Raw genomic sequence first — 18,808 nt, forward strand, 5'->3', positions numbered from 1 at the left:
ATAGGCTTTATGGCTGTGGTGTGGCCTGGCAAAATAAATAAATTCACTCAGCGTTAACCAAATGATGGGTCGGGGAAGGAGGCGCACTTGATATGGATATTTACATAAATGATTCTCTGTCCCATACCCACATTTTGGCCCGCTTAATACGCTGGCATCAAGGCCATAAATTGTCTGACGCTTAATTCTCTGTCATCTGAACTGTAATAAATTAATATAAATTTCTTGTCAACCAGCTGCGAAAAAAGAATTGAGCAGAGAAGGACCAAAGAACTGTACAACAGTTCTATGTATTCATCCTCTTGTATCTGTAATGGCAGAAGATTTGAAGACGAGTCAAGTACAAGTTGACAGAGGGAACAATCAATCACCGCAATAAATTAAAAGTTTTACTTTTTGTTTAACAAATTACAGCCCAAATATGCATTGAATAACACCCAGTAGTTATGTACCTTCACGCAGACAAACCCGTTCTTATTGAAAGGTTCCTGCAACTATTGGGATATTAAAGATAAAAGAAGAAATATTATAATTTGGATATCACAAATAAATTGACAAATTGACAAATTACGATTGCTCAAATTAGCAAATAAAAAAAATATATATATTTTCTTCGTTTCATTGTTCAGATTTAAGATTTATCGCCTGGCTGAATCTTACTGTAAGCCAATATACTCCAACTGGTTCAGGTTTTAAATTTGCTTGATACCTGTTCGGAGACGGAGTCCATCAATAGTTACAACTCGAATTCCGGACGAGACAAGTTGAAGCGGAGTGTAAATCAAGAGATTGTTCACACGGTCCAGCTCGAAATGATAATTGATGCATTCAAATCGCGGTGCGAGCTGTGATTGATTATGACAGGTGTGCCCAGTCATGTGGAATCAGAAGTTGAAGTCGAAGTCGGTGCTGAAGCGAATTCCGATGTCTGCCAAAGTGATCGGACTTGATTGACAAGGAGGTCAAGTCAATCTGGGATCGGCATTAAGACTTCCGATCCGACATGGTCGTGGGGATCAGTCGATAGGAATACTGGCCCGACTGGCGACAAATTTACGCCCGGTACGACAGATCCATTAATTGATGTAAACGCAGCCGCCCCATGAGCTCCATAGAACTCCATGTCAAGCGTCTTCGTTGCGTGCGGTGGGACTGCCACTTTTGGTCGATATCGTTATGATTTATGTTTGCCCGCTTTTTTATTTCGCACACACACTCTAATTTGCGTATATGAACGAACATTCAGACGGACAGATCGCTGCATTTCCTTTCACATAAGCCTAGCTTTCTAGCCTTCAGTCTTCGGCTACTGGCTATCAATCTCTTAAACGAGACAATTTATAAATGCAGTGGTTCTACGCCAGCTGTGACTTGCAAACGCATCTCTGAAAGTATTTTGTTGCTGCATAAAATCGGGGTTTTCGGGCAAATAATGTATTCTAACGAAGAATGAACGTTAAGAAGTGAATTTGATTTTGTATTAACATTTATCTTAGCACATGTACCACGAGGTACACAAAAACGTGCGTTCTAATTTTAAACGATTATAAAAAAATGGATAACGATAACAAAAATAATTATGTTTTTGTTTTTTTATTAACATTTCTATTACCGAATTCGTTTTTTGCTTATCTATAAGAATTTTCTGCTGTTGGTATGTTGTTAAAAACGCCATTTTCCAAAAGGCTAAAACTCTGGGCTAATTCTATATTGTGTTCATCCATATTATGCTGCATCTCTCCTCTTTCTGGTGACAGCAATCCATCAACTTTTGGGGGTTGTTTTACCCGAGGTCGAGGTTTTTTCTATAGCAACCCTTAAAAAGTTATTGATTGTTGTCTGCCAGTAGAACAGAAGTGTTTGTTTTCAGCCCATAGCAAACAGACATTTTGCTTTTTTTTTTTGGAAATTTTGTGCAAACCCCGTGTCTCTCTACTGCAGCAATTAAAAATGAAAACGTGTTGACTTAAGGACAGGAGTAAGTATGGGTGCCTCAATAATGTGGAATAAAATGTTGAAACCCATTATGAACCCAAATCCAAATTTATGAGGACCATATCGCCCCGTATCCAGTTCCTAATTACTGCACATGTGATGCGCCTCATTCCCAGCACTGTCACTTAGTCCCGCTGAACCCGCTGGCAAAGCTTTACAACTTGCCATTGCTTTCAGAACGCTCCTCGTTGGCCCACCCCTGGGAAGACATCCCCGGATTCACTGGCGATGGTCCAATCCTAAAAACCTGAAACCCCGATTCTCGGCAGCTCAACGCATTTCTGGCTGGCACTCGTCTCATGTGCGGGTGTTGCGGACATATTTATGTCGCATTTGGGAACATTTCATCCTCATAAATATTATTCATGCTCTCGTTCAGTTTTTCTAGGGTTGTGGTGCTGCGGGCCCCAAACGGCCTCTACAGCCCAACACCCCACATGGATTGCTGAGCTTTCAAAAGTGGAAAGGCACGAAAAGTTAGTTATGTTGTCGACTGAGCATGTGAGGAAAATATCGAGGAATCCGTCAGATAAGTGAGAGTCAACTGTACAGAGGCCTTCCCTCTCTGTTGTACCACTCCCTCGGCGTTTCGGCCAGTAAATTGTCGAAGCGACAGCTACGAGATAAGCGCGGGAAAAGAAAAAAGAAATAAGGCGATTTTCGACCATCATCGGTTTGTTGTAGTCCTCGGCATTGGCATTGGCATCGGCAATTCCTCGGGATTGATTTAATGTTGCGTGTGATATATCACGGTCCCCTCGACATCTTGGCTCTACTTCACGCTTATCGAAGTTGCTCTTTAGGCCTGGATCGGTTCCCTCTTCTTCCACTTTGGCGTTTCAATTTTTTTGCATTATCCCCACATCTACATCTGTTGAGATGGCATCACCTTGGCACTCAGTCAGCTTTTACACATCGTATTCACTCTCCAAATGACTTCTTCTTCACCCTCACTCCGAATTTCAGTCTTTGCCATCAACTTCGATTCATTTTTCGCAGCCAATAAATCACCTATCTCAAGTTCAGCTAAAAGTTTCACACATGTCATGTGCGTCGGAAGTATATAAAAATGTAAATAATTATTATATCTGAGGGCAGGAGAACAGTTTCGTTTAAAGACTACAAAAATCCAAATCCAAATAATAATAATTAAATAGGAAGACGTCCCGAAGGTTCGCAGAACAATTTTAAGCATTCAAGCATTTTAAACGCGTTTTCTGTTCCTCTATTGAGTGAACTACAATCATAAATTTGCATTCCGATTAAAAAAGTTATAAGCATTTAAAACAGAAAACGTAGTGTATAACTATTGAGTTTTGTCATTTAATTGTCTTTGGGTGAAATGGTTTCATTATAGTTCACCTACCCTCTTAAGTTATTCGGTCACCCAACAAAAGGGTGCTATTTCGGCAGCCATTTGTGACTGCTTAAATATGTCTATTCACCTATAAAAACTTTAAACCATAGACATTTTTTGTTCTATGACTGAAATTGTTTATGAAAACCAAGTTTTTCAGATGAGCTAGGACTAATATGTAGTCCTAATTTTTAGAATTTACTTCTATATATACTTTTTATTTTAATACCTCACACTCACTGTGGCCATGTCGAAGTTAGTCCCAGCATCGATGTGGGCCGCAGTACGTCATTGGACTTCTGTAAGCGGCCCAGTCCAGCTAGAGAATCAAATTGGATTAGAGGGGTTTGGGGTTCGTTCGGTCTCCGGAGATTCGTTTCGATTTCGACATTTCGGCAGAAGTTGTGCCTTAAATTGCACTGACGTCAAGTTGGCAGCTTTCATGATTGTGTCTCTTTCACTGTTGCCTCACTGAAAGTATCACTGCTCATCTTCTTGGGCTTCGTCGTCGTTTCCTTTGGTTGGCTTGCAGGCCCGGGTTGATTGTAAAAAGTGCGAAAACGAGACGAAACACTTCTTATCTGGCGGGGCCCATCGATAGATGTCATCTTGAGTGATTTACCGTCAACTGGGAATGTTGTCTTCAATGAATTATCCCTTACCCCACTTCGTGGCCTGCTCTTCTTGTGATTTATGTATGTATATATTTGTTCACGGTACTTTTCGCTTGGCCCGAGTATCTCTTACATCAAATACATACCTACACATGTGCCGAAAGCTATTAAGCGCAGTCAAACGCCTGTCGCAGAGTAATCCGACATTAAGTCGGACTGCAAATTAATACAAATAGAAGAAGAGAAACTGCAATTTCGGAATAGTGGTTTTGGGGTTTAAATACGGATCTAGTAAAATTAAAATTGATCATACCATGTTGAAAAACGGGCACTTTAAAAAAATATATGCAGCAAGGGGATGTCAAGTGGCAGTGAAGCCGTAGAATTTACCTTCCTCAAGCCTCGCCAAAAAGGCTCCAGCAATCGGAACATCGATTCCAGAACCAGTTCGGTGCCCAAAAGAGCTCATAAATACGACAAAGTCAAATTGTTTAGTCTACTGATGTATTGTAAATGTCCAAGGAAATAAGTGGGGGCACAAGCCAGATGAAAGCAATTTACATGACGATTATTGTTATTAGCATTGACATTCCGCTTAACTGCAGTACTGGACCCCAGACAATTGCAAAACACAATCAATTAGACGTCTATATGCCCGATAGAAACACATGTCAGGGGTAGGCACTACCCCTGCAGATATAAATACGAGTGTGCAATTATTCATATTTGCGCAGATGAATACATTTAAGAGGCTTGGTGGCGCTGTGATAGAACACACTGTGAAGGAGTACCAACATAATACACAAGCAGAAAAATGTAATTACTTAATATAACTATCCTCGGACTCAAGTATCGCTTATTATATTATCATATTATTTTTTGATGTTATTGATATTGGTTTCGACAAAGAAGAGTATTTTAAACACACTTGTTAAGGGGAAAAAAGGGTATTTATCTGTTTATGGAATACGCAACGTCACTTGGATCCTCAAAAATAGATACTAGTTAGGCCCTAATTTCATAAACATGTGATTGCTCCTGGACCTGAATGAAAAGATCTTTAAAAATCATCCTGAAGTCAACGGAATGTGAAAAAAAGACCACCTACTGCACCCTCTTCGTTTACCTTTAATTTTGCCAAGATGTTTATGATTAACGTGCAGTTCATGAGTTTCATCAAACTGCCAGTTGCGTTTCACAATTCAAAGCATATAAGGCTGGACAATTTATGGGTATTCTGCGCGGGTCATTTTGATGCGGATAGATGAATTCGCGCTGGTCTTACTCTCGACGAGAAAGGCAAATGTAGCATGACTGTCGAGTAGCCGCCAGCTGAAGAAATATCTGCAGTTCATTCAGTTCCTGCAGCTATTGCCCAGCTCCCGCGACTGTTGCAATTACTCATAATATCGTTTAAATTATCGGCACTCACATTGGCCGGACTTTGTTGTACGTGTTGTTTTCTAGTTTGTGCGCTTGTAGGTTTTGTACCCCTGCTGATGAGGTTGTTGTGGCTCTTGTTTTAGCTGTTGCAGTTTCAACCCAGAAGCGTTTTACCATCAGAGAGATCCAGAGGTGCAGTGAAGCCACCTTCACATCATGAGCACGCAATCGCAGTGCCGCCATACAATGTCAGCCACATGCAATGCGAATACCAGAATGCACCACATGTGGCCACTTGGGCAAAGGGCTCGGTGCAGATCCGCGCATATGAATCCTTGGCACTAGATCAGAAAGACAGCAGCGTTCGATTTTGGTTTTGGGTTTGGTTCTACGACACACCAATAAGGGGTCTTCTATACAGTATTTATTCAAATGGAACTTCTTGAATAACGACAATAAAATACCTAACCAAAACATAAACGGTCGACATACATGTCAAATTAATACGAGCATTCACGAGCCTGGATATCCATTATACCATTTATCTGTATGACTCAGTTTACCAGTTGTCAAAATCAGAAGGCCAAACATGGATTCGAATTGGGCACACGCTTGGAAATCTGGACAACATACCTTAAACCTCTACCTCCAACTCTCGCCATGCATGAATTACGCAGAGGTAAATTTTATCTCACGATGCAACTTGCCTAACGCCGTCAATTGCAAAGTCAATTTAATGCAAAATGTGAAATGTTTTCCATCTTTTTTGATTAGCACTAAGCTAATCTTCTCGACGATGCTTCCTGTGCTGCAGCTGACGCTGGCATGACAATGGGGAGCAACGGAAGGAAGGCTATTCAGAAGGATTCGTTAATACGAGTCTGTATATTTTTTACCACAGAATCCTATCAATGGCCAGCTACAACAATGGTAACAACGATGATTGCCCAGTGTGTGGTCAGTCGCCAGGACGAATCCGTTCCAGCGCACCCACTTTGAGATTTCAGAGAAAAAGTATGTTTATTTAGAATATCAAAAACCGAAAGTAATCGATTTAATAAACTGTCATCAGCATGCGATCCACCCGGCAATATTGTATTACCGCTTGTCTGGTCCTCGGTCAGGTCATCTCAAGTCACGATAATTGCACATGTATTTCACAAAGGTCGAACAGCTAGACAATCTGATACCCATTATACCCATCTGAAAGTAAATGGTTCTCTGCTTGGAAATACCATCATCTGTTGGTATTTTTATGAACTTTTAAATCAAATGCTCAATTCGGTTTTAAAAGTTCTGGTTTCAAAAGTTCCCAAGATTAAATCGGCTAGTTATACTTATTCTACAGACAAATACACTATTGTATCCGACGAGTTATGACTATTTACATTGACTATTGGTTTGGACAACAAATTATATTGTGTTTCCTCTGCAGATAGCGCACAACCATGGTAAAGGGATATGTTTTATTTGAATGGCAGGCAGCATCTGAAATTTTTTAAAATTGTATTCCTTGGCGGAAAATTTAAAAAATTAGGCAATTGCTTTTTGGAATTAGCTTGTTCCACTGTGCAGTTCAGTAAGATGAAGACGGGGTGGACATCTTCAATGATATCTACGTGGTATCTCGTTAAGCGTTTCCATGCTAGCATCAGCAGCAGAAAATTTCATGTATGCTCTGTGAAATCCTTTATGTTGATTACATTTCTGGGTTTATTTTATTAAAAATACTCTCGCATCGCATCGCAATGCAAGGATAACACACACGCCCACTCACACCGCTATATGTGGAGAAGAAAGGAGGGAACTGAAGCGAGAACTCTGGCTCAGTCAATATTGGCAGCGTCTGGCTGCCCCTCTCAGGACATCCTGGCCGTCGTCCTTTCCATCGTACTGTTCCGACTGCCAAATGCACGTTGCGTGTTCGGCTGCAAAAATTTGCAATGCAGCCATCCCCCGGTCAGGTGGGCATCGATAAAACCCCAGCTCGACGGTTGCAAGTATGATGAGTGCACACGACCGCACGAAATGTTGCCTTGGAAGTTGAAAGCCGGTGAAGGAGGGAATGGGAAAAAAGTGGAACCGTCGGTCGAAAAACAGGACTGGACTCTTAAAAGAATTAGTTCGCTGAACAATGGCATTCAGCATGAAATAAATGCTTATATTGTGACAATTGTTTTAGTACAGAGTAAAAAACGCTATCTACAATTTTACAATTCAATTTTTATTTTTCAATTTTGTCAAAGAGCTTTTCCAGCCATTCCACGTGTCCGCGGCGAAAAAAGGAAGAAGCCCTGTCAGCTGCCACGCACTCAACACTTCCCGCATCAATTACGTCATGTTAATCCAAGTGTCCACTATATGTCCGCAAACTGACCGACCATACATCACCCACCAACGTGGGTCGTGGTTGGTGCAACATTTTCTGTTGCAATGAGCACAAAAAACAGAATGCCAAACAGCCGACATTTCAACTGTTTTGAAGACCCCTTTCCCGCTTTCTCGCATCATTGCTGCACTGCTGCACTGCTGCAGTGCCAGACAACATTTCAATCAAAGGGGCGGCGATGGGGCTTGTGGCGCCCACTGTGGAGCATCCAATTCGCAGCGTCAGCGTAACATGCGTTTGTGTCCACATCCTGTCCATGGCCATGTCGACGTCCACTTCCCCATCCGCCATCAGTTGCGATTCACTCACTCACTTCATTTCAGTCCTGCCTCATTCGCATGCAAAGGCGGGTGCGAATGAAGAGCAGCCACGCCAACGACAGAAAGTGCAGCGTGGAGGGAGTAGCAAACGAAAAACGGAAAAAACTGAATTCGATTTAATTAAAACCAATTTTCAACTTTGAGCACTCCTTACCTAGGGTTGGCTTTATACGAAGACTACCAGATACGCTTATTGACTCTATCAGTCTGGAACCCTAAACGCTTTTTTATTGATGTATTATTAAAAGGCTCGCAACTGATGCTTTTACTAAGCGGTGTTTTGAGTGCATTTTTAAATTAAATTGATTGATTATTAACTCCAGTCGATAGTGACTCCTGTGACTCTGTATTGTCGTTGCCAATGGACCCAACAGCAGTTGAGCCCGGATTCGTTTCTGTGCAAGCTGTCGGCATTGCACTTCGTTGTTTGTTCCGGATAAAAATAAAATGTTTTACATACTGATATATGTTGATTTAACCAAATCCTGGGTTTTTTGCTATGCAAAGACGATCCAGGAAGCAAACGCCTTTATTAGTCAGAATGATTAAGTCGATGAAACGTGTCTAGAAACTTTCATCAACCAACGACAATAAAGGGTTATTTTAAGAGTGACCGATTAAAATGCAAGCAAAATGTCTCTTCCGGGAAATTTCGGAAAAATCTTACTCCGTGATAGCTCATTTATGTTCAAAGTCTTTAGATATGCTATTTCTCATACCAATGTTGTATAGCTAAATAATTTCAAATATACTCACGACAAATGTACACACACAAAATATCATCAAATAGAGTTCGTTGTATTGTTTTACTTTCCCAATAAATGCTTTAAAATATTCAATTTGTTTACAACCACTTTTCCACATTACTTGATCTACATATCTAAAAAAAAAAACTGAAGCACGCGAAATTACTTAACATTTATATAGTCTTTTTGAACGGTTATCAGACACCTTAACTCACCTAACCGTACTAGTGGGAATGCACAAAAGATATTGAAAAATCTTGTTTTTCTTTTTTTTTTGAAAATTTACAAGACAAATAAAAATGTGAAAAAATATCAGAACGTTTTTCAAAAGTGTGGGCGTGGCAGTTTTGTGGGAGTTAGAGTGGGCGTGGCAAGATTGGTCAATAAACTTCTGCGTCTTTCTCTCTAGAATCTGTATGCTGAATCTCAACCTTTTTGCTTTTAAAGTTTCTGAGATCTCGACGTTCATACGGACATGGCTAGATCGACTCGGCCATTGAGCATTTCCGACCATATAAAGTATATATATTCTTGATCACGATCAATAGCCGAGTCGATCCGAGTCGAAAAAAAAAATCATGCAGAATAATAATATCTAGCCTGCGCATTTTTGTTTTAGAACGTTGCCACGCCCACTCTATCGCCCACTAGCCTCCCGCAACTGTCACGCAGAAACTCTTTAACAAGCTTTTAATTTTTTCATTTTATTGTCTTGTAATATGTTGCTTATTGCTTTAGATATTTTACTTATTTTATTTAACAATATGACAAACACACTTTTTAAATTAACATTTGAAATTTCTACGACGCACTCCGGGTACCGTACCCACAATAAGAGTAGTTTTTTTTTTAACAGAGCTGCAATACCGTAAACAGACGGGTTATGCTTAATCGAACTTTTCGCCCAATTCGCATATTATTCACGAACTTCGCCCTTTCCCCTCCGCCCGCTGTCCACGGACCATCTCAGTTTCAGCCTCTTCGCAGGCCATGCTGACTTGGCTGTGCAGTGCATTGAAATCCACTTCATTTCGGTGCGATGGCAGATCAGATTGGAAATGGGCAAAATCAGAGTGACTGCCTCGGTCGGAGAGGGAGACGGGAAATGGATGGGCGAAAGAGACGGAAGGAGGGACATGCACAGAGCCCGCGCACATTGAAGGGTATTAACAGTCATTATTCAATGATATCTGACTGCGGACACTGCAGGACAGGGACATCATCATTCGTGCGGAATGTTCGGATTCGGATTCGGATTCGCATTCGCAGTTGTAAATGGATCGATTTACCACCCACCCCTGGCCAACCACCGTTCCACGAGAGGATCAACAGACACTGGAGAAAAGGAAGACAAGTGCGGATGAACTATTTACTTGAGTGACTCTACTACCAGATCCCCGCTGATCTTATTAGTCTCCTTAGTTTGTAATGCTGCCTAATTAAACAGAGTTAAGTGTGTAAAGAAAAGTTTTGATACTAGAAATTCGATATTAATGCTAGAATAGCCTTATATCTCGGATGACTTTTATAGTTTCGTGTCAAAAAAGTGATACTAATTTATATTTGATTTTTACTTAATATTAAGGAAGTTGTACAGAAAAAGTTAATTTTTTCATACCCAATTCGATTTTTTCTGCGTGCAGCAGGACACTGGAGTTGGATGTCCTGGAATGTGCATATGCATATCCTTAATTATGATTATTGTTATTTTCGACTCCAAACGTCGCATTTAATGCAAGCTGAATCTCTCACCACCTCTCCCCTTTCCCACCGATTTGCCACACCCCCGCCGACCAACGTCTGGCTCGTTATGTTGTCATAAATTTTGCGCTTTGGTGGCGGCCAGGATCCGAATGGCGGGCCCCAAAATGACGTCTGGCCCATTAAAATATCGAACGCAGTCAGTCGACTGTCAGTCGACCCTTCTGCCCTCAGTGCCCCGCACCACCCTTTTATTGGTAAAGTGCAATATGGGGCCATTTCAAAAATACCATTATTTCCCCCACTCAGTCCTTCGCCATCGCGTCAGATGTTTTTCGCGAAGAGCTCGCCATTTCGTGTGATTTGTGTTCCTTTTCAGAAGCGGCAAAACCAAAAGCCTTAGCATCGACAACTACAGATTCCAGGCATTAGTGAGTGGGCCGATGCTGACGAAACGGTAATCTACTAAATTTACTAAAACCATCTATCTGTACAAGCAAGCAAAGGGGGAGCTATTTACATATGTCGATAGCATCAGCTGATATCGAAAACTAGGATTGGATTTAATGACGCTAAACAGTTAACATTTGCCGTCTCAGTATGACAACTTTTCAGCCCAACGACTCTGTTGTAAAAAACTGGCTGTACTTAGATTAAAAGGGTTGTTGGTTCCAGCAAACGTTTTAATTTTCCCCAATTTATATGCACTCGTAATTCTCCTCCCAATAGGTGCACTATCATCAGAGAGATCCTGTTTTGAATGGTTTCGAAAGGGCTTTGATGCTTGCTTGCACGATTCATTGAACAAACATATAAAAAATCATTAGTTTTTAGTGCGGCTGCCAAACAATCAGAAAATTGCCACTGGGAGGGGAGGAGAACCCTTTTATCCCGGCGATCCGGTTGCGGAATTGTTGCTTTCAAGCCATGTTCGATTTCGGCTTTATTTTTACGGTTCTTCCGAATTGTTTGCACTTTGTTCTTTTTATTTTTGCGCCTCATAACGTATTCAAAATCAAATTGCCTTCGCCATTCGTCCAACACGATACACTTACTTCCACTTTCAAACTGAGCAGAAAATTGAAAATAAAAAATCATTTTCGCCCAATAAAATACTGTGCAGCTCTAACGCCCCAGCTGAAATGGTTGGGGTCCAGTTCCTGTAGTTGGACTTTCTTATAGGGCTGGAGTGTGGTAATGCGTTTCGCCTGAATTGGCGGCCACTCCCCCACCGACGACGATATGTTCGATTTTTTTTCTATCAAAAACAATGTTTTCTCGCCTGTTTTGCGTTTGATTTTATTCGATTTTCTTTCCAGAAGCGAACCTTTTTTCAATTTTCCCAGTTGCACGGACGGTGGCAACCACCCTGTTAAGTGAAACGCATATAATATGGGAATTAAACATATGCCCCGGACTTTGCCAACCGATCCCCAATTTCTATGTGTAAGATTGAAGTGTCAGCAAACATATCCCAAAGCCAAATTTCGATAGTTTATTAGCTTATGGTGAAGCCATGGTCAAAGAAGACGGGTTTTTATACCTAATATCTAGAGATGCTACATTTTTTTAATTCTCAAACAAACCCTATCTTATTGGTATTTCTATTAGCAGAAAATAAGAGTTTCTATTTTATTGATTTCTGTTGAGCTCTGCAATCCGAAAACGTGTGCATATACAATACATACATACATATGTATTATGTCCGACCTTAACTCTCTGCTCGGATCGTGCTGTCAGTTCCAGTCAGTCGTCATATAAACTTTCATTGTCCTTCTGTGTGCGCTTTTCTTCGCGTTTTCCGGGCAGCAGCTACATATTCTTGCTACGTTATTTGACTAACTGCCTGACGTGTTTTCCTCACGCCGGCAATATCGTAAAATTTTACTATTATGCGTTTTAGCTGCCTTCCAGCATTTTAATACAATATTTGTTTTCCTCCATGCCCGAACACAGCGAAGGGCAAGTTAGAGGTCCTGTGGCAGGACGGGCGGGCCGGATAGAATTCATGGACATGCAACGGCGTCTGAGCAAATTTACATTCAAATGTGTTACGCTCAGATGCGAAAAGCGTCTCCTCGTCGCTGGAAAAGTACCTTAGTGCAGCCAATTCCCCGGAGCAGCATATGTTTGAGAAATGCGGCAAATGGGGAAAGAGTCCGTGTGGAAGGAGCGGGTTTTGATGAAATTTCAAAAAATTCCCACTTAGCGGCGAAATGACTGGCATTAAATTGATTTGCAAGCGATCTACATGACGAACGGAATTGTGGAGGGGAAAATTCCTATTGCGACGTGAGGGAGGATATTTGGCAAAAATCAGAATTCCTTGCACACTTGAGCATTTCATTTAGAGAGCAAATGGGAGCTGTGGAAGGTGGCGGTACGCCGGATTGGGGAGCTTGGGAGTTGGAAAGCGTGAAAAATATTCAGGTTTCCTTTGTTGCTGCTCCTCATTGGGCTCTGGGTGGTAATACAAATTTAAAATTATGCTCCTTCTTGGTGCGCAAGCCCTCCCTGCTCATTTATTTATTCCATCAGTCAGGTGGTGTGCGTGTGTTTAGTCCTTGTTTCCTCTCCACTTTCTCCTATACTTTCATAAATTGTTCCTTTGCATTTTAAGTGGTACAGAGCAGGCCGAAACAAAAAATGAATGAAATAATTTTTTATTTTATGTGTGCAACATGGGAAATTATTCTCATTGGCCTCAAACGCCGTTTCAAATATGTATTCAACATTTTCCGATTCATTTATTTTGAGGGGCACTTAAAGGCTTGACATTAACCTTTAATTTACCAGTGACACTGTGTTACACTATGTTAGCTTAAACGCGAATTGCTGTGAGTGAAACTGTTGACTAAAATTATACCACCCCTTGAGACTTGATGATATAAATAGATAGTTGTTCCCATTGGGCAATACGAATAATTAAATGAAAGAGATTAGAACATTTTTCAAAGTTGTAGGCATGAAAGTTATCGGATTGTGGCGGATTGTGAAATTAGTGCCTAATCACAACATACTAGCTTTTTTAAAGTCTAAAGACCTAGACTTTCATGCGGGAGACAGGAGGACTAGGCCAATTCCTTGCATAATTTTAATTACGTTTCACAGCATTCTGTAAAATAATTCAGAATACTCGACAACGAGTACATTGAAAAACGGACTGAGCTAAAACTTTTACGCCACACTCTCCACCACATCACGGAAAAAAGTAAGACGCGTTAAAAAAAGAACTCAGCTCTCTTTTTTGATGTTTCAACTGATGGAGGGGTGATTGATCGATCGGTCGACAGTTGGCCAAATGTCGGAGGGCCTCCGACTGATTATGCCGCGAACCTACGCCTGAAGGGGGCCGGCAACTGCGCTGCGTCATCCAAACACACGCAACGGGAAAGGAGCCAGCTAACCAGTCAGTCACTTGGAAATGCGGCAGCACTTTTGATTGATGGATGGTGACGATTGCGGCTAAGCGCTCACCGCTCACCGACCCACAGATTCAGATAGCCACCTAAGTGGGTCGGCAAACCACTTCATCACAGAAATCAAGAGGCAGTGTGCCAACAGGGTATTTGGGGATTTGTGATGGGGTTAGTGTTAGAGCAATTTTCGAATGCTCGTTTATGTCATTTCCTTTAGCGGATCGATTTTTAAAGTTACGATTTTATTAGTTTCCTTATATTATATAAGAAAGTGGCCAGTTCTAAGGCGCTTTAACAACAACAACGTGAGTAAGCTTGTTGAGTCCAGTTGCCTATTTTTTGCCTCGATCATTTGCCAAAAACAAAGTCGTGCTCCTCAAATCGTCGATCAAAACGTGAAACGGTCAGTGTCCTTATCTGCATACCAGTAAAGACTATCACTCGTTAACTGCGATGATTTGATTTGGAGTGGTAGAGGTTTCAAATTATTACTTCACACATAGTGAGTCCTAGAACTGAAAATCAACGTTACCATTGCCACATCGTGCACATCTTTTTTCGTTGAATTTTTAGATATTAATCAACTTTAAGTTAAAAAGAAATGCAACATATCTATAACAGAATTTTACATTTTGATGCGATTAGCAATCACAACACCGAATACTTTTCATTCGCACTCTCGTCCATTTAACAGTGTGACTACTTACATATTAGTTAAATAGTTGCTGGGCCTGGAACTAAGAACTGGAATTAGAACCAAATAAGAATTAAATCGAGGTTTCAGGGCCGAGAGTACGATAGCTCAGTGTTGACGCATGTATCGTCTAATACCTGATAAATCTGTCAGTTTAATGTTTAAATTGAAATCTCTCACCACGAGATCGTTTCGGCTTGAAATGCCAGCACTGAGTAATTGCTGGAGATCGGGAAGTTAGAGAGGAAAATGGAAAGCCACGCGACGGGGCACAGCAAATTCAGCGCTGGGCCAATCAAGAAGTCAACGTCTGTGTGGGGAAGTGGTAGGGGAGAAGACGGGAGAAGAAAATCCAAGCAAATCCAAGTAGAAACAAACAAACAAATCCACCAGATGCATTTGCTCTGCACAGATACAATTTAGATAATTTGTATCTCAACATTGTTGTCAGGCTGCGAGCGCTGACTGACAGATGTTTTGATTTGTGGGGGCCAAGAACACATTTGCCCCATTTCTTGGTATGCGAATGAAGTGTATTTGTATGCGGTAAATGGTGAATGCTAGCTGGTATATAATATCCCCGAGATGCGCAGCAGTGCCTCTTGAAATCAAAACAAATATCGAAAGATGCCAAGCACCCAATTAAACCGCTAGCCAGCGGAATCAGTGAGAGATTTATGAGCAATGCTCCTGGTATTTATGGCCCACTCTTGAATTCCATCCCCAGAAAGGATGGGGCCACTCGCTTGGGAGTCACTAGAGCTCAAGCCCATTAAAAGCGCATAAAACACGAAGCTAACTAAAACGTTAAACACTTGCATGTTTGTTGTTTTCGCAAGCGGGTGAAAATAAATATATCAGATCAGCAATCAATACCTGGCGGGCACTCTCCGGATAAGATTGGGATTCTGCCTGGCCAATTAACGCCATCAAATCGTCGAACACCCATCGCGATCCATTTGGGAGCAGCCAATTGAAATGCCGCATAGCAATCTGCATGAATTTGAAAGGCGTTTTTCATAATGCCCGCAAACGATTTGAGGTAGGAAAATCCCATTACGAGCTGATGTATCACATGAGCGTTGAATTTCAGAAACTATTAGATTCCGAAATAGAAAATCACTCTCTTCGCCCTTTTAAGTTTGTTTTTAGATATAGTCGATTACCTCGTCTATCAGATACCTATTACTCAGCCGGTCGCACATTGATATAAATTGCCAATAAAATTAAGGAAAGGGTAAAAGTGAAAACATTTTTAAAAATTGGGAGCATGCCTGCTGTTTGCGGCTTTTTATTGGCTTATTTACAGAAATAACCAAGTCAAATAGCAAAATAAAAAATCGTTTACACAAACTTATTGTCTTGGAGTATTCGAATAGTGATCCTGATCAAGAATATATGTACATACATATATACCTATGTATTCGGAAACTCTTCCGTCTTTCCTTTATGTATAGCATTCTCTCTTGTTTTTTATGCGTTATATCGGTAATTAGGTATATTTTGGTGAATGTGCTTGACCATATATTTAAATCTTTAAATTGCTTGTTTTAGTTAAGCATTTTATTATTCAAAGCGGAAATCTGAAAAGGAAAGAACGCATAAATCTATGGAGAATGCCAGCACGGGTACAGCAGTAAATAACACCACTGGTTAATACCTCCGATTTCAATTGTATTTGAATGGCCCAGGTCAATTGATCACTGCCACCACCACCACCCACTTAGAGCTCCGTGTTGTTTATATGTGCGCCCACAAATCAAGGCATAACCTTAAAACAATAACCCATTCATACATCAGCGTCACAGCGAGACAGTTTATTTGCTTAATTTTGTTTTATAAACTCACCTGCCTCGGCACTTGCCTTCTTTGTGGAGACATCAATCAAGCAGGAAGCAGGGGAACGCCGGCCGGAGAAATCGAAATACTAGCGCCGTTTTTTATGGAAGCCCAGAATATCACCTGCGAAAAGGAGAACGCGTGGCTCAATCAATTTTCCGAGCGGACGAAAACCAAAGCTTGTTGAATGAAAGAGCGATCGTCGGTGATCCATCCATCTACCATCCATCATAATGCGAGTTAGGCCCGAATCGAGAATTAATCCGTCAAAACCGGCCTGCGCGCGGCACATTGCCAAATTCACAATTGATCAATGGGCCTTTGCTGGCGGCAAAGCGCGGTCAGCAGCGGTAAACCTTCGCCAGGCTTTGGCCACTGGTCAGTAAAGGCAAAGAAACAGCTGAGGAGCGGAGCCCCAAAACAAACGAGGCAAATTAAGTGGTTTAAGGCGCTAAGACCGTTGATGGATGTGCCGCTGGCAAATGCCATATAAAGATATACCTGTGCATGTTATCAATTACAAAGAGGCAGCGCCCACAATCGGACCAATTAGCCAGTCAGGGCAGTCAGGCCAGTCAGCGGTGATCAAAGGGTTTCACGCCGCTTTCACATTTGAGCCGTTGCCGTTCCGCTGGCGCCCACAACCCACCGCCCACCACGCACCCACCCAGCGCTCGAGGAATTGGGAAAATGGGGTGGCCACCTTTACTCTTTCTATCCAATCCGACCTTCGATCCGGCAGCCATCGCTCCACGCCACTGGATTTGCATCTGGCGCTATTAGCACATTGACCGAACAGCCCAAAAGCCGAATCGCACTGGCTGAGGTCATAGTTATAAACGACGGTATCGGGTCCCAAGCCTGATGGTTTTTCCCTTGCTCGACATCGTCGTATCGATAATTGGCGGCGCTATTGGGGGATTGGATGGATGGACAATCCCCGACTTCTCCACGACTGGAGGCGTCAAAATTACATCCACTAAGTCTGGTGTATTATTGGATCATATAGCACGTTTCGACATCGGAAAGAAAGGCGTATTGTGAAACAGTTATGTCTTGATAGAATTTGTTAATTTGATTCCCTTTACAAACAACAGTACAACAAAAATTGTGAACTCAGCACATAGTTAATATACCCATAAAACCAATTAAATATTTTTTATTTATTGCAACGATCTATTGATCTATCTATCATTACAATCCTTAAATCACAAAAGGCAATGAAAGCAATCCGTAGCTCTTACCAACTTCGTGCTACAAAATTGTATACATTTTTTCAAGTTTTTGAACTTTTTAAATATTTATTTATATCATACTAAATAGCCCACACTATACATTCATAAGTAGCCCCTTTATATGTTTTATTATGGTTTTCAATGTCTTAGGCATTGACAGCTAACTTTTTTAATGCTGCTGATCTATCTACCATAAAATCATTATGTTTCATTCTGCGTGTTTAGTAACTTTGGTCAACGAACCGGGCCAAGACGGTTATCGCATAAAAACATACTCAGTTCGGAGGAGGGAACACATCATAAAGCCGAGCGAGCACTAAATAAAATCATATCACAATTTTTATTTCTGGCTTGTCCAAGCAGATTGAACGCGATCGTAAAGATCGGACCTGCATGTGTCGATGATCATTTGTACATGCGTAGCAAGCCCGATTCTGGGGCGTAACCAGATGGGCTTTGATAAAAAGCCAAACATATTGGAGACATTTTGAGATTTTACGACCACACTAAACACGACATCGGGCAGCATCAGAATCGAGGGGGAAATACTTTCCCAAGACTTTCACATAAATAAACAGCAGGCCGAAGATGCACAGGAAGGGCTCGATCGCAGAATGTGACGAGCGATTGCCGCCTGCGAGTGTCAATATAAAGTAACAACTTTATTGAACCTTATTTATTCGAGGGCGACCCAATAAAATGGGCGACTTTATAATGAAGCTCATAAATAACGCTTGGCCCAATAACAATGCCATCCAAATCGAGTCCCGAAAGAAACCTGACTGAAAGCCAACTTACTCGAAGACCTCGAAGAAAGGCGCAGGCGCAGCACGCAGCCGACATCATCATCCCATCGACGCTTGGCATCGAGGATGTGGATGCCGATTGGGACGGGATGCTGTCGTTTTGATTGGCGACTACTGATGCGGATAGTGATCGGGCTCTTGGAGCTGCGTGTGAGTTCTGGCATAGGAGTGGAAATACAGTTTTGGCGAACATACCATTGTGTTGATATCTCACAATGTAACCTAAGATATTATAATATTGTAATAGAATATTGTAACTAAGTAAGATTTTCACTAGCCCTAGCTGCACATTAGCATTTTAACCTGCACA

At 41.4% G+C, this 18,808-nt stretch overlaps 1 long non-coding RNA gene across 1 annotated transcript, besides 2 other annotated features; it reads left to right on the top strand.

Moving 5' to 3' along the window:
- Positions 1-9,071: 9,071 nt before the first annotated feature.
- Positions 9,072-9,333: a mobile genetic element.
- Positions 9,334-14,773: 5,440 nt separating this feature from the next.
- On the top strand, positions 14,774-17,597 carry lncRNA:CR44786 (long non-coding RNA:CR44786). Its single transcript, NR_124421.1, has one exon. It is a non-coding gene; the product is annotated as a long non-coding RNA:CR44786 (long non-coding RNA).
- Positions 15,772-16,060: a mobile genetic element.
- Positions 17,598-18,808: the final 1,211 nt, after the last annotated feature.

The sequence above is a fragment of the Drosophila melanogaster genome, chromosome 2L, assembly GCF_000001215.4.
Source record: "Drosophila melanogaster chromosome 2L".
Taxonomy (NCBI): Eukaryota; Metazoa; Arthropoda; class Insecta; order Diptera; family Drosophilidae; genus Drosophila; species Drosophila melanogaster.